The sequence below is a fragment of the Rutidosis leptorrhynchoides genome, chromosome 3 (genome assembly GCF_046630445.1).
Source record: "Rutidosis leptorrhynchoides isolate AG116_Rl617_1_P2 chromosome 3, CSIRO_AGI_Rlap_v1, whole genome shotgun sequence".
NCBI lineage: Eukaryota > Viridiplantae > Streptophyta > Magnoliopsida > Asterales > Asteraceae > Rutidosis > Rutidosis leptorrhynchoides.
Window position 1 is genome coordinate 239589323 of NC_092335.1, and position 17005 is coordinate 239606327.

The following is a 17005-nucleotide window of genomic DNA, read 5'->3' on the forward strand; positions in this document are numbered from 1 at the left end:
CAATAAAATATCCTAGAGGGATAATGGAGAACATGCTAGTTAAAGTTGGTACTTTAGTATTTCCAGTAGATTTTGTTGTTTTGGACATGGAAGAAGATTCTCAAGTTCCTCTCATATTAGGAAGACCATTCTTAAACACGGCTAAAGCAATGATAGACGTGTTCGGTAAGAAACTGACCCTAAGTATAGAGGATGAGAGTGTTACCTTTTCAGTTGATAGAGCAATGCAACAACCACAATCTGCAGATGATACATGTTATTATATTCAAACTATAGATGCACATGCAGAATTATTAGAAGAATTTCCAGAATTACAAGGAACAGGAGAATGTTCTTTAGGAGAAGGTAATGAACCAATTGATGAAGCTGAAATGTTAGCTACACTTATAGCTAATGGATATGAACCAACAACAGAAGAAATTCAAATGCTAAAAGAAGAAGACAGATATCGATATAAATCATCGATAGAAGAACCTCCGAAATTAGAGTTAAAGCCACTTCCAAACCATTTGGAATATGCTTATTTACATGGTGAATCTGAATTACCTGTAATAATATCGTCTTCTCTTACTGAAAATGAGAAATCACAACTCATTTCTGTGTTAAAAGCTCATAAACCAGCCATTGCATGGAAGATTCATGATATTAAAGGAATAAGTCCTTCGTATTGCACACATGAAATCCTTATGGAAGAAGGTCATAAAACGTATGTGCAACGTCAACGAAGACTAAATCCTAATATGCAAGATGTAGTTAAGAAAGAGATTATTAAACTGCTAGATGCAGGTTTGATATATCCAATCTCTGATAGTCCATGGGTAAGTCCAGTTCAATGCGTACCTAAGAAGGGTGGCATGACTGTCATTACAAATGAGAAAAATGAGCTTATTCCTACTAGGACTGTAACAGGATGGCGTGTATGTATTGATTATAGAAAATTAAATGACGCCACCAGAAAAGATCACTTTCCCTTACCTTTCATAGATCAAATGTTGGAAAGATTAGCCGGAAATAGTTACTATTGTTTTCTAGATGGATTTTCCGGATATTTTCAAATTCCAATAGCACCCGAAGATCAAGAGAAAACCACATTCACGTGCCCTTATGGTACTTTTGCTTACAAACGCATGCCATTTGGACTTTGTAACGCCCCTGCAACCTTTCAAAGGTGTATGATGGCGATTTTTCACGACATGATAGAAGAATGCATGGAAGTATTCATGGATGACTTTTCAGTCTTCGGTGATACATTTAAATCATGTCTAGTTAATCTGGAACGAATGCTAATTAGATGCGAAAAATCAAATCTAGTACTTAATTGGGAGAAATGCCATTTCATGGTTAAAGAAGGCATCGTTCTTGGACATAAAATTTCAAAAGAAGGAATTGAAGTGGATAGAGCTAAAGTAGATGTAATTGCTAAACTTCCACATCTCACCAATGTTAGAGGAGTTAGGAGTTTTCTAGGGCATGCCGGTTTTTACCGACGTTTCATAAAAGATTTTTCTAAAATTGCCACTCCTATGAATAAACTCCTAGAAAAGGATGCTCCATTCATCTTTTCAGATGAGTGTATCAAATCTTTTAATATTCTTAAAGAAAAACTCACTAATGCACCGATCATGATAACACCAAATTGGAATCTACCATTTGAACTAATGTGCGATGCAAGTGATTTTGCAATGGGAGCCGTTTTAGGACAAAGGATTGAAAAACGATTTCAACCTATATATTATGCTAGTAAGACATTACAAGGAGCACAAACAAACTATACAACTACTGAAAAAGAACTCCTTGCTATTGTCTTTGCTTTTGACAAATTTCGATCATATCTCGTTCTAGCAAAAACGGTGGTCTATACCGACCATTCTGCTCTTAGATACCTATTTTCAAAACAAGATGCTAAACCAAGATTAATCCGTTGGATCTTACTCTTACAAGAGTTTGATATTGAAATCCGAGATAAAAGAGGAGCAGAAAATCTCGCCGCTGATCATCTTTCTCGTCTTGAAAATCCCGAATTAGAAGTTCTGAATGAATCGGCCATACAAGACAACTTTCCTGATGAATATCTATTGAAGATAGATTATAAAGAAATCCCATGGTTTGCAGACTATGCAAACTACTTAGTTTGTGGATTCCTTGAAAAAGGATTATCGTACCAAAGACGAAAGAAATTCTTCAGTGACATAAAACACTATTTCTGGGAAGATCCACATTTGTTTAAAAGTTGTCCCGATGGAATAATACGCCGATGTGTATTTGGAGATGAAGCTAGTAAAATTTTAAACCATTGTCACACAGGACCAACAGGAGGGCATTATGGGCCTCAACTAACAGCAAGAAAAGTTTATGAAGCTGGATTCTATTGGCCTACAATTTACAAAGACGCACACCTTCTTTGCAAATCCTGTGATGCATGTCAAAGGACCGGAAAAATAAGTCAACGTGATGAAATGCCACAAAATGTCATCCAAGTATGTGAAGTATTTGACATTTGGGGTATTGACTTTATGGGTCCATTTCCAAAATCTCATAATAATCTATATATACTCGTAGCCATTGATTATGTATCTAAATGGGCGGAAGCACAAGCTCTCCCAACTAACGATGCACGAGTTGTAGTCAACTTTTTAAAAAGTCTTTTTGCAAGGTTTGGAACACCGAAAGCTTTAATAAGTGATCGGGGTACTCATTTCTGTAATAATCAACTTGAGAAAGTTCTTAAAAGATATGGAGTAACTCATAAAATCTCCACCGCATATCATCCACAAACAAGTGGACAAGTTGAAAATACCAACCGAGCTTTAAAACGTATTCTAGAGAAGACCGTAGGATCAAATTCGAAGGAATGGTCCATTAAATTGGAGGATGCACTCTGGGCTTTTAGAACAGCCTACAAAACTCCAATTGGAACCACACCTTTTAGACTTGTTTATGGAAAAGCATGTCATCTTCCAGTAGAAATTGAACACAAAGCATTTTGGGCTTTGAAGACATGTAATCTTGATTTACATGAAGCCGGACGTCTACGATTAAGTCAACTAAACGAATTAGAAGAATTAAGACATGAAGCATACGAAAATTCGTTAATCTATAAAGAAAGAACGAAGAAATGGCATGATAAAAGAATCAGAAGTTCAAAAGAATTTAAAGAAGGAGACAGAGTTCTTCTTTTCAATTCACGATTCAAGCTATTTCCTGGAAAATTGAAATCAAGATGGTCTGGACCATTCATAGTCAAAAGAATTTTCCCATACGGAACGATTGAATTAATAAATTCAAATGGGATTGAATTTAAAGTTAATGGTCACAGAGTTAAACATTACATACATGGTCCGATGGAAGTCGACAACGAAGTTAATCACAATTTCGACACCACAGCTAACTAAGTGTGGGGAGAATCAAGTCTTTAAAGGATAATATGTATTTCTGTTAGAGTTAGATTGTCTGTTTTCGTGTAGTTCTCGAAAATGGAACACGTATGGTCTTTCCCTAGCAGACCCTAAAGAACTAGTCTTCTCCCCCCATTCTGAATTTTTATTTTTTTTAGGTTTTTACGAAATGAAGACTGCCTGTGAACTAAACCATGGTCTAATGCTACACGCTTTGATCACTAAAAGAAATAATGACATACTACCGAGTGAATTAGTATCAGTAATCAGAGAAAGAATGGACGGAGTTAGAAAAGGATCCAGATGCGAAGATAATAAGTTACAATTTGGTAAAGGAAAATCAAAATCCGCAGCGAAAAGAAGAGCACGACACCTAGAACGATGTCACAAATGCGGAAAATGGTCACATGGAGGTAAATGTTCAAATAATCAAACCTATTCAAATACCGAATTTGTTACTTTATGCAGAGACGGACCGTTCATATGTTTAGAAGAAAAGACACTGAATGCTCGAGGTTACGCCTATGCAGCCATGGAAAATCAATTAAACCGACTATCTTATGAATGGAATAGATCATATAACTAAAAAATCTATTTCACAGGTATGTCTGTACAGTTTTTATTTTTATTTTTATTTTTAACCTTTTGATAATAAACGCTAATTTGTTCGCTAAAAAGTATTAAATTGGTATTGAATAAAATTAGGTTTGGCGACCGAAATTATTGATATCATTCAAAAATTTATTACATCACTGCGAAATTTAACGTTTATTCTTAAGGTATAAATATCTTTAATCAATCAACCCAAAATATTTCAAAAATTCGTCATGAGTTAAATTAGGTCTTGGAACCGAAATTACTTTACCGAAAAGAGGGGCGCATATTTTTGATAATATTTGATTGATTAAAGTGGGATAAAAAGACAAAAAGATTTTTAATTTTATTTTTACCATGTTTTTAAAATTAATATTTAAATCTTAAATTAATATTGTAAACTTTGTAAAAATAATATATTTAAAATTGTAAATATTTGAAAAATTAATATAAGTTTGATATGAATTTATAAATTTTTAAATTAAGTTTGGTGTGAATTTTTAATTTTTAAAATATTAATTTTTAATTTTATGCATTTTAAATTTTGAGTTTGGTGTGAATTTTTAATATTAATTTTGAATTTTATATTTAAGTTGTGTGAATTTAAAAACAAAAATTTACTTTATCTCATTAAGTTAAAAATATGATTTTTAAAAATTCGTCGTAAGTTGAAGACTAGGTCTTTGAACCGAAATTGCTTTACCCGAGGGAGGGACGAGAACTTTTATTATCATTATTTTTAATCTTATTGATTTAAAGTATGCCAAAAACATTGAAAAAACCCAAAAATCTTAGCTTTTAAAACAATCGCTACAAAAAGACAAATTTTAAAATTTTGTCGAAGGACGGACTAGGACATCGATCCGAAACGACCTCGTCCTAAATAACAAGGGAAACAAAATTTTAAAATTAATTACTAAATTGTTTTAATAAGTTAAAGATTATATTAAAAAAAAAAAAATACCAAACTCCGCGAGTCGCGGAGTTTGGAGGGTATTTTGCCGCGACTCGCGGAGGGACCAAAACCCAGAAAAAAAAAATAAAAGAGCTGCACGAACTGATCAGCTCCCACACACAAAAACAACTCGAAAACACTGCGAAAAACCCACGAAAAACCACTCAAAAACACCCCAAAAATCCCAATTTTTAACCGTTAATCACCAAATTTTTTGCTAAAATCATGTTGAGAAGGATGCTATCTAAGAATTACTCAAGAAAAACGGTAAATTTCTACACCTAAACACCATTAATTCGAAATTAGGTGTTCTTGAGCTATTTTTTCCCCAATTTGATTTTGATGCTTTTTAGTGTAATTAGACTTAAATTGTTTATGTATTATGCTTGTATAACCTAGATTGATGCTGTTTAACATGATTAGAAGCCTTAAACTTCAAATTTTGAGTAATCTAGGGTTTGTGTTCTTGAGCAAATTTGGGGCTTTTTGATATAAACAGGTTATGGCCGATTTTTGTCATGAATTGTTGCTAAATTAAGTAGTGTAACATGTCTAGGTAGTTAAATTACCATGTTTGATGTGTTTTGCAGAATGAAAGGGGTGAATCTTCATCCCAAGCCCGCCATGCTCCTGCTGAGAATTTGGAACAACAGGAGGTAGGTAACTACTACAAGCAGGATGTACCTCATCCAGTCATGACCTTTTTCGATATGCATTTGGAAGAGTTGCACCCGAACCTGAGATTTGACAGACTTTGGATAGATTATCCAAAATATCAACGGGGTTTGCATACTCTTCATTCCAAGGTTGTTGAGGTACCGAGGGTCATAGAATGGGGACCCTTAGAAGCTGTAGAATTGGCCGGGCCAATTAGGGAATTACTAGTACAGAGGTATGGTAATTCTTCTATTAATGACTGGATATGTTTATTCACCATACGCAGACCTGTATATAAAGTATGGTGTGAAGAGTTGTTATGTAGTATAGAGTTGAATGATCGGGTAGCTAGTTTAACCGATCGTTCTTTTATTAGATTTTTGTTAGGCGGTTCGATGCGCCACATGTCTTTACTGGACATGGCTCAGGCTTTACGTATATATACGCCTGAGGAATTAGCGTCTGCCGATTGTAGAGGATTGATACTAAACGGTAGAAAGATAGATGAGAATTTTGATACACACGGTGTGTGGAGTCAAATGACAAGCCATCACCGTTTCAAAGGGGGAAACTACTCTTATTTGGATATAGATAGAGCCGAATTAAGAGTGATACATAGGTTTTTAGCTAATTCGATTACACAAAGGGGTAAAAACAAAGAAAAGGTAAATGAACAAGATTTGTTTTACCATATGTGTATTCGAGACCCACAGAGCGCTGTAAGTATACCATATTGTGTGGGTTATTATTTATCAGCTATGGTTCGGGGGATGCGACCACATAGCATAATAGGAGGTGGTATTTTTATTACTTTGATTGGTGAATATCTCGGTGTGGATATAAGTCGGGGGGGATTATTACTAGAAGAGCCGGAACCCCGCGACACTATAGGTTTAAATGTATACCATGGTGCGAAAGTTTTGAAGCGGCGAAATAACGCCGCAGTAAAATACCATGGTAGACATCCACAGGTGGAGAGAAACCAGGAACAAGGTAATGTAGGAGGGGGGAATGAGATGCAAGAAATGCATAGGTTTATAGCTTCTCAGGAATACGAAAATGCTAGACAGAGAGCATTTGAAGATTGGCAAGTTCATCAGAACCAGATCATAGCGCATTGCCAACATATAGGTAGAAACTATATTCCTACACCGAAACCCGTCTTCCCTCCTTGGTCGATAGAGATGCAGCCACCATATCCTACGTATGACCCTGCCGAAGCATTCTATAGCACTTATGGTTATGCCTGGAACCCCTATTGGTACCAATATCATCCTTAGTTTACTTATTATTTTTTTTATTTTGTAATCTGTAATTATTGATACATTTAATATTTTTGTTAATATTGTAATCATTTTTATAATTATCTAACTTTTATTCTTAGATTTTAAATATTTTTGAATGTGGGGTAATATACCAAACTTCAAAAATATGTATATATGTTTGCAGTTTATCTTATGTACACAACAGGGTAAAACAACGCATTTTCAAAGACTGGCATTAAGTTCAGCAAAAGCAACTAATTTTGACGACAAGATGCAAAATATACGTGAAATAACAACAAGACGGAATGAACAAATGATGTGCACCATTTATCATTCAGCAAACAAACGCCAATATATTTGGAAACTTTGGTAAAAATTTAATCATTTTCACACAAATCACCCTCAATAATTTAAATTGTTACTGATTTCTTGCAAATGAGGGCATTGCAAGATCTTAAGTGTGGGAAGGGGTTAAATTCTTTCGGATTTTAAAATTTTTATATTAAACACTTGGTTACCATTAAAAATACTAGTAAAGCAGTAGTTGTATTAGAATCTAGTGCTCTCTGATAAAAAAGAACAGCCCTAGTCTTATATACTGACTACCCAATTCTAGTAAAATTTTTCAAAATTTTCAATTAAATGAATTCAAAATCATGTTTATACATATTTATGAACGATAAAACTAGGTTTTAACACCGAAATTATTGTTACCTCGGAAAGGACATAAATTGAGAAACAAACTAAAATGTTAAAATTCATTTAAAATGGAATAGAGGACGATAAAAAGGAAAATAAAAGCCAAGTGTGGGAAAATTTACCAAGTTATCTTAACATATGTCACATATATCTGTAACAAATAACTGAAAATACTTTTGCTTTGGACTAAACTAAACTGTTTTACCCGATGAAAGAAAAGAAGAGATGGATCTACACGATGAATCAATTCCATCATTAAAAGGAAGTAAAGTCTTCCAAAAAAGACACGCGCTTCTTGATTTAGGTCATGAAGTTGTCGTCCAGACCAGCTGTAGGTTGACGAAAAATCTAGAAAAGTCATCACTAAAATCAGCAGGAAATCCACGGACCTCAGCATTAAACAGGGTCGCCAAGTGGTCAGATTTATCCTAACCATGAGAAGGATTTATCTCGTACAATGGGGGGGCACCATGCAAATTAGCTGGATAAGACTAATGAATCAGATCCCCAGAAAGGATAATCTCCTTAAAGATTAAAAATCAGCTTTTAAGACTGATATTACTCAATCCTAGAGATTGACCTTAAAGATTGAGAATTACAAACTCATGGAATTCAATGATATCTAAACTCGAGCTTAAACGAGAAAATATTTTGATCAAAAATTATAAACCGATTTGTTTTCTGAAAACCCTATTTTCAATACGTTCATTACCATTGAACGTAAAATCCTAGGAATTCACCTGGAATTCATTAGGTCACCTGAACTAAATCGGGTGTCAACTGTAAGAACGGTGGTTGCATAGTGGTCAAAGACAGGACCTTGTGCCAGACCGAAAAATTATAAGGGTGAGCTATACTATCGCTCCTACCAAGGATAGTAATTGCGTCCGACACGTTATAGACCATAATCAAAAGCATGTCACGGGACATTGCCTTAACAGTTGCTTGTTCAACGCTTTCCTTTACAACCGGACGGTAGTTTACCGAAAGGTAATATACGGGACAAGTAAACTGGACGTGTTGCTTTCCAAATACAAGGTTAGCAAGTGGGTGACACAAAACCGCAAGTTTTGAGCTAAAATTTTCAAATCTGAAACCCACCAAACCCACAAAAATATTTTGCAAACACCGGTAAAGGGTTATTCCGGAAAACTTATCTAGGGTAAAAACTAGATTTCAAAAGATCAAATGTTTTCATAAAGATCCAATTTCCTTAATGGATCTAAATTTTTATAGTCATGTGGGACTGTAAACCATATCGTTACTACCATTGTTTATACCGCCGTATAGAAATCACTGATGTACAAAGTGTGAAGAATAAAGAAGTGATTCTAGTATTTCAAGACAATATTGCTTGAGGACAAGCAACGCTCAAGTGTGGGAATATTTGATAATGCTAAAAACGAACATATATTTCATTTCATTATTCCTCAAGAAAGACAAGCTTTTAGTTGCAATTGTTCTATTTACAAGTGATATTCGTTTAAATAATAAAAGGTGAAGACAAAAGACAGATTCGACGATTTGAAGACGCAAACGACCAAAAAGCTCAAAAGTACAAAAGACAATCAAAAAGGTTCCAATTATTGATAAGAAACGTCTCGAAATTACAAAAGTACAAGATTCAAAACGCAAAGTACAAGATATTAAATTGTACGCGAGGACGTTCGAAAATCCGGAACCGGGACCAGAGTCAACTCTTAACGCTCGACGCAACGGACTAAAAATTACAAGTTAACTATGTATATAAATATAATATAATATATAATTAATTATATTAATTATATATATATTATATATATATATTAAAAACCGTCGGCAGAGAAAACTCCAAGGACTGAGCTGTAAATACTATCTCCGCGACTCGCGGAGTTTGAAGGGGTTTTTGTCGCGAGTCGCGGAGCCCCAATTTTCAACTCTGGCTATAAAGCCAACCGAATTCTGATCAAATTTCAATATCTTTTTCTTCCTCTTCATACGTAAAATTTATATTTATATTTATAATTTATATTTTAATTTTAATTATAATTCTAATAATAAGGGTATGTTAGCGAATGTTGTAAGGGTGTAAGTCGAAATTCTGTCCGTGTAACGCTACGCTATTTTTAATCATTGTAAGTTATGTTCAACCTTTTTATATTAATGTCTCGTAGCTAAGTTATTATTATGCTTATTTAAAACGAAGTAATCATGATGTTGGGCTAATTACTAAAATTGGGTAATTGGGCTTTGTACCATAATTGGGGTTTGGACAAAAGAACGACACTTGTGGAAATTAGACTATGGGCTATTAATGGGCTTTATATTTGTTTAACTAAATGAAAGTTTGTTAATGTTAATATAAAGAATTACAATTGGGCGTCCCTATAAATTACCATATACACTCGATCGGACACGATGGGCGGGGTATTTATATGTACGAATAATCGTTCATTTAACCGGACACGGGAATGGATTAATAGCCACTAGAATAATTAAAACAGGGGTGAAATTACATTCAAGGGTAATTGGTGTAATTGTTAACAAAGTAGTAAAACCTTGGTTTACACGCAGTCGATAACCTGGTGTATTCATTAAACAAAGTATTAAAACCTTGTTACAATTCGAATCCCCAATTAGTTGGAATATTTAACTTCAGGTATAATAATAATTTGACGAGGACACTCGCACTTTATATTTATGACTGATGGACTGTTATGGACAAAAACCAGACGAACATATTGAATAATCCAGGACAAAGGACAATTAACCCATGGGCATAAAACTAAAATCAACACGTCAAACATCATGATTACGGAAGTTTAAATAAGCATAATTCTTTTATTTCATATTTAATTTCCTTTATTTTATATTTAATTGCACTTCTAATTATCGCACTTTTATTTATTGTTATTTAATCGCACTTTTAATTATCGCAATTTCATTATCGTTATTTACTTTATGCTTTAATTTAAGTCTTGTATTTATTTTATATTTTACATTAGGTTTTAACTGCGACTAAAGTTTTAAAATCGACAAACCGGTCATTAAACGGTAAAAACCCCCCCTTTATAATAATAATATTACTTATATATATATTTGTATTTTTATAAAAGTAAACTAATATAGCGTTGAACTTTGTTTAAAGATTTCCCTGTGGAACGAACCGGACTTACTAAAAACTACACTACTGTACGATTAGGTACACTGCCTATAAGTGTTGTAGCAAGGTTTAAGTATATCCATTCTATAAATAAATAAATATCTTGTGTAAAATTGTATCGTATTTAATAGTGTTTTCTGCTAAAATTTAATAGTATTTTATACCCCTCTGCTTTGACATCACCAACTAATAAACATAACCTTTCAATTAAATGACTCTAGTTAGCTTAAACAAGCGTGTACTCCACACTCTCCTAGCTTGTTATAAAGCTTAACTAGAAATCCATGTGTCTCAAGTAAATCACCTTATCACACAAAATGACCGATGACACTAAAATCACCAACAATAGTCGTCTTGGCTGCCGTGAGCCATACAAGCTCGACTGGTTCCGATATCGTCCAGCTTCTTTTTTACATGTTTTGCAAGCGTTGTGGCACCAGACTTACCATGCTTAACCAAGCAGGAAAAACATAAGCCATACTATTATAAAGCAAGTGCACAAACATGCCAAAAAAATTAACATGAAATGCAAACGAATTATATAAGCGTGCATTAAAAAAAATATTGTTCTAAGAAAAAAAGACTTAATGACGATTATTTGAAAGAGCCATAAATGGATGGTGTACCATGGATGGTGTATACTGCAAACATATATATATATATATTCCTCTAAAAATGGGTCATTCTGTATATATGATAAGTTGAATATAATTCAGTTTTTTTTTGGATTTATATTTTCAGTTACATATTTAGGTTTAAAAATAACTTTAGATTGGCATAAATTTCGGAATGTAAGTATTCTTTTAAGATTCAAAATGCTAAATTAAATATTTTTTAAAACATATTCAAATTAAAATCTGAATAAATTAAATGAAGATTGAAATTTAAAAAAAAAAAAATATGAACATGAAACAGAGATAACCTGTGATTTTGCTGGAGATCAATAAACATTTTGAATCAGTCCTTTATGTATATTCATATGAGTCAAGTAATATATTCCAAATTTTATAGTCAGCAAAAAAAAAAAAAAAAAGCATTATGATAATATTGCTCAACACAACAACATTGTTCATCACTTAACATTAAAATGAAACCATAAAAACAGAGTTTTTGAAATAAAACACAAAATTTTGAAATCAAACTATAACCTTAACATTTAAACAACTAAAACTTGATTAATGGGCATTGTTAACACAAAATATGAACTGATTCGATTGAATCAATACCTTACCGGTGTAGTCGTGTCAGACGGCCATAGACAATTGAACATGATGACTTGTGAGACTACTTACGTATGTAGCAGCACATTATCAAGTGAATGTTGTGATTATAAGAGGATCTCCTGGACGTTGAGAGATACAAATATTGAGAGAAAATAACTCTATTACTCACAAGAATATATTACAGAGTATTACAAAACTCAAAAACACAAAAACACTCTCAAACTAACACACTAGGAATCTCACCACTATCTAGGATGTATTCACCCTTGGTTAGGATTACACTTAAAACTCACACACACTAACTAGGTGTGATTACACTTTTTTTTTGAATGAATTACAATGGAGCTTTGCACCTCTATTTATAGAAAATTTTGAGGAGGTGGAATGGTGTGAAAGGAGATAGTGTGAACACAAAAAATGGTGGCTAGCCGTAACTGTTTCAAATTTTGCTACTTCCTTATGGTGTGAACGGAAAAACAAGTGGCTAGCCGTCATTGAATTCAATTTTGCTATTTTCTTATCCATAGTCAAAATTAGCAACTTTGAATATCTAGTATCTTCTAGATTGCGGCTAGAATGGAGACATCTAGCGGTATCTTGAAGATACTATATTACGGCTGAAACTTATCAATTATCCCCCTCCAGCTGTATACAGGGAAAACACATCCCGGTTATGTCTCTGCATAACATTAGCTTCTCTCGAGTCACCACCTTTGTCAACATATCTGCAGGATTCTTTTTTGTATGGATGTTCACTAGTCTCAACAGTTGTCGAGCAATTACCTCGCGTATCCAATGATAGCGAATATCAATATGTTTTGTATGGGAATGGTACATGGATTTATTTCTCAAATCTAGAGCACTCTGACTATCACAATGTACCTTGTACTCCTTTTGCTTGATTCCAAATTCTCGAAGATAACACTTTAACCACAACATTTCTTTTCCAGCTTCCGCGGCAGCAATATATTCTGCTTCGGTTGTGGATAATGCAACACACTTCTGTAGTCTTGACTGCCATGAAATAGCTCCTCCTGCAAATGTGTAAATGAATCCTGAAGTAGATTTCCTACTATCAAGATCTCCAGCCATATCAGCATCCGTATAGCCATCCAAGATTGGATCAGCTCCCTCGTAAAAAAGACATATCTTCGTTGTACCTTCAAGATATCTGAGAATCCATTTTACCGCATTCCAATGCTCTTTCCCGGGGTTAGAGAGAAAACGACTCACTGTTCCCACTGCGTAAGCAATATCGGGCCTCGTACATACCATTGCATACATCAAACTTCCAACTGCTGAAGAATATGGTACTGACGACATCTCCCCGATCTCTTCCATAGATGAGGGACATGATCTCTTACTTAACTTGAAATGGTTGGCTAATGGAATGCTAACATGTTTGGAATTGTTCATATTGAACCGTTCAAGCACTCGTTCAATATACTTCTCCTGAGATAGCCATAACCTTCTATTCTTCCTATCTCGGGTAATCTGCATTCCCAAAATTTGTTGAGCCTGTCCTAAGTCTTTCATGTCAAAAGACTTAGAGAGTTCCTTCTTCAGCTAGTTGATCTTCGTTGCATCTTTCCCTACGATCAAAATATCGTCTACATATAGTAGAAGAGCAACGAAATCTCCTTCAGAAAACTTCTGAATGTAGACACACTCATCTGCTGCAGTTTTCTTGTACCCTTGACTCACCATGCACGAGTCAAACTTCTTGTACCACTGCCTAGGTGCTTGCTTTAAACCGTACAAACTTTTCTTCAGCTTGCATACGAGATTATCTCATGAAACCTCAAAACCTTCTGGCTGCTCCATGTAAATTTCTTCATGTAAATCTCCATGAAGAAAAGCTGTCTTTACATCCATCTGTTCAAGCTCCAAGTTCATACTTGCAACCAATCCAAGTATGACTCTAATTGAAGTCATCTTGACTACTGGTGAAAATATCTCGTCAAAATCAATCCCTTTCTTCTGTTGGAATCCTTTGACTACAAGCCGTGCTTTGTATTTCACCACTTTTCCACTGCCATCCTTTTTCATCTTGAACACCCATTTATTTTTCAGTGCCTTCTTCCCTTGTAGAAGTTCTACGATCTCATAAGTATGATTTTTTTGCAGAGAATCCATCTCATCCTGTATTGCGAGCAACCATTTTTCTTTGTCCTTTTGAGATACTGCTTCATGAAAACTCTCTAGTTCTCCATCTTCAGTTAGTTGAAGGTACTCGAATTCTGGATATCTACTCGATGAAATCTGACCTCGTTCAGATCTTTGAACTTCTGGAATATACTGAGGAGATCCACCATCATCTTAGCATTGTTATGGTCCTGGAACTTCTGGCGGATGGGGTTGTGGCCCCCCCTGCTCAGCACCATCATTTTCCTCATTATCTTCTACTTCCGGTATTTCATCTTGCACTGCAAGTTCAATTCTCAAAAATGATTCTGTTGTTACCTCTAGCACCTGAGTGACAACATTTGATTTCTGAGATATTGTGGGCTTTTCAATATCTTCTATTGTCTGGCTTTCATGGAACACCACGTCCCTACTTCTAATCACCTTTTTCTCCTTTGAATAACATAATCTGTATCCAAATTCTTCATCTCCATAGCCTATGAATATGCATGGAGTAGTCTTTACATCCAGCTTCTGTCTGAGCTCCTTGGATACATGTGCGTACGCCAAACATCCAAATACTCTTAAGTGAGAGTATGATGGATCCTTTCCAGACCAAAGTTTCTTCGAAACTTCAAAATTCAGTGGTACTGATGGAGATTGGTTGATCAAGTAACATGCGGCTCTGACTGCTTCTCCCCAGAATGGCTTTGACAGCTTAGCCATACTGAGCATGCTCCGAACACAATCCATGATTGTTCGGTTCATTATTTCTGCTATACCATTGTGTTGAGGGGTACGTGGGACCGTATTCTCATGTCGGATGCCATATGATCTGCAATAGGCATCGAACTGCCTGGAAGAGTATTCACCGCCGTCGTCGGATCTAAGACACTTTAACTTCTTTCCTATCTCACGTTCTACCATGACATGGAACTGTTTGAAGTAATCAAAAACTTGGTCCTTCATCCGAAAGAAATATACCCACACCTTTCGAGAAGCATCATCGATAAATATTAGAAAGTATCAGTTGCCGCCAATTGATTCAACCTCTAAGGGACCGCAAACATCAGAGTGCACCAGACTGAGTAACTCTGATCTTCTCATTGAAGAGGAACTAAACGATACTCTATGCTGCTTACCAAACAGACAATGATTGCAAGGATTTAGTGCAACATCCTTGTCTACATTGATAAGCTCTTTCTTTATTAGGGTAGACAACCCTTTTTCACTCATGTGACCGAGTCTCTGGTGCCATAAATTTTGTGACGCCTCTTTTTCTGCAACATTAAGGCCTTCTGTACAGATCTTCACATGAGTTTTGTATAGTGTGCCACAAATGTGTCCTCGAGCGACTATCATAGCGCCTCTTGACAATTTCCATGTGCCTCTACTGAAATGACTATCATAGCCCTGTTTGTCAAGAGCTACTCCAGAAAGTAGATTCAGCCAAAGATCTGGCACATGGCAGACATCCTTCAGAGTGATTGTGCTCCCGGAACTTGTCTTTATTGTGACATCTCCAATTCCGACAATCTCAGCGGAACTGAAATTTCTCATTTTCACAGCTCCAAAGTCACCAGCTTTGTGTAACATCCCGCATTTTTTCGTTAAATTATTTTAACGCCCGTCTTTTTATTTTAAATAATATCCTTCGTATCTAGATTCGTACCCTCCGTTAGCTAACGTTCTTAATATTTTCATTATCGGATTATAACATCTTCCGTACTCTCGTATAATTCAAAATAATTCGTTCGGTTAATTCCCACCCCCGATTCAAACTTGAGGGACTAAGGTTGTCAAATGGGCAAAGAGGTGACTAGGTCAAAGAGTCAACACTCTTCCTCATCCATTCATTTCATCTCCTTCTCTTTCAATACTTCAACTTTTCTCTCAAACTCAAATTCATACATTCATCATCCAAATCCGATTTAGCAAGTGTTTTACAAAACAAATTACATATTTGGAATCCTCTCTTCATGCGCTACAACTTGATACCAATTTCACCTCATTTGGGTAACTTTCTAAAATCACTGGATTTTGTGTTCTTGATGTTTTTAAATTATAAAAGTGTTAATTAGTGTCTATGGCTCAAGTCTAACATGAATATGTGATTTATATGCTCGATCTTGTGATTTTAAGTAACTAGCATGAACTTGAAGTTTGGTGTGTTTGATTTAGTGATTTGGTTGTTTATATGTTGTTAGATGTTAAAAGTGCATGTATTAAATGTGTTACTAGCATCATTAGCTTCAAATTGATGTGTAGGTTGATTAAGAAAACTTCATAAACATAATTATTGATTTAGTGAACTTTGGGTTAGGGTTTGATGAACTTGAGATGAACTTTTGATGCCTTGAATGACATGAGATGTTGTTAACAAATGTTTAGTGGGATTGTATGCTTGATTACCTTCGAAATGGCATATCATACATGTAAATTGGTTACCCGAAACATGAAATGAGATTTATGAACTTGAATGTGATAAATGATGAACATTAAATGCGGTTTTGGTTATTGTAAGTGGTAGATTGATTGTTGAAAAGTGCTTAGTTGTTTTCCTCGTCAAATTACATTTCCAACGATATAAGATACATGTCGTAAGAGTTTACGGTTTGTGTTTTGTGTTTAAATGAAATTTAGTTTGGGACTTGGACAATTGAAACAGACCAGGCATCAGTTCACGTTGATTGCCGCGGCGCGGCACCCTTTAGTCGTGGCGCGGCATTTGTCGTGTTTGGGTTCTGACCAAGCCTACACTTTTACGAAAAATGTTTGCTATGCTACGCACCTCCGATTCACATGTAACTTGTTCTAACATGCTTATATATGAATAAAAACCTCAGAAAAATAGTTCAGGACCCGACCCGAACGTGTTGACTTTTTCGTTGACTTTGACCCGACCAAAGTTGACTTTTAATCAAACTTAACCAAATACTTATGCAATCATT